This window comes from Gavialis gangeticus, unplaced genomic scaffold, assembly GCF_001723915.1.
Source record: "Gavialis gangeticus isolate Ggan-Ray unplaced genomic scaffold, GavGan_comp1, whole genome shotgun sequence".
NCBI classification, from domain to species: domain Eukaryota; kingdom Metazoa; phylum Chordata; order Crocodylia; family Gavialidae; genus Gavialis; species Gavialis gangeticus.
Window position 1 is genome coordinate 118,819,910 of NW_017728992.1, and position 896 is coordinate 118,820,805.

An 896-nucleotide genomic window follows, 5' to 3' on the forward strand; every position below is an offset into this window, starting at 1 on the left:
AAGCAATGGGAGCAGTGGTGGGAGCCACACCCCCCCTCCCCGCACCCCCTGGACGAGCCATAGCTCCATCCCATGCCCGACCCCTGGCTGGGCAGCACCTACTCCAGCCCTACTCCCTCCCTCACTGCTGGGGGCATCGATCTGCCCCTCCCATGCCCCTTCTCTCCCCACTCCCCTTTCACCACAACAGACTTAACAGCTGCACACAGCTGTATCAGAAATCAGATCAGTATCGGACGATATGTCTCCTTAAAATCAGCTATTGGTATTGGCCCCCAAAATCTCTATCGGTGCACCCCTACTAGGCACCTCCCTGTTTGACATCAGAGTTCTCTAGATGTCAACAGAGCTACTTCTGCAAGTACCCAGAACTGCTTTAGTCTGAGCAGCTAGAGGCCTAGCTCCCACATAAGCCCCACTGGCAAAGTAATGTTCCAAGCTGGTAGGCATGCCCTGGGCCTAAAAACACTGTCAGAATTAGGCTTCTCATCAAAAAGCAGTACTAGATGTTTTGGAATGCATCTGGAAGAGAAGGTATATATAATTCCTACCTTTTATGCAGTTGCCTGGTACTTACAGTATTTACTCAGGATGTGAGGGACATGTGTTCTATGCCTTCCTCGATCTAAGGGAAATCAAACTAGTATCTTCCATCCCAAGGAGAGGTCCCGTAAGGCTGTAATAGGGGAAGGTATGCCAGTGAACAGTAAATGATGCAAGACTCTATGGCTAGGTACAGACATCAAAAAGCCTGATGCTAAATTGATTCAGTTTTTGCAGGTTAGTCTAAGCTGCACAGATTAAATTGAAATAGAAGTGAATGGACATTTACCTTTAATTCAGAAAATGCAGCCACATGCCTGCAGTGGGGATGTGTGTTTGCTTCCTCTTCCTGC

General features: G+C 48.5%; 1 protein-coding gene across 1 annotated transcript in view; it reads left to right on the forward strand.

The window, feature by feature from the left end:
- Positions 1-896, forward strand: part of XKR4 (XK related 4) — a 145,743-nt gene that overhangs the window by 20,740 nt on the left and 124,107 nt on the right. The window lies entirely within an intron of this gene.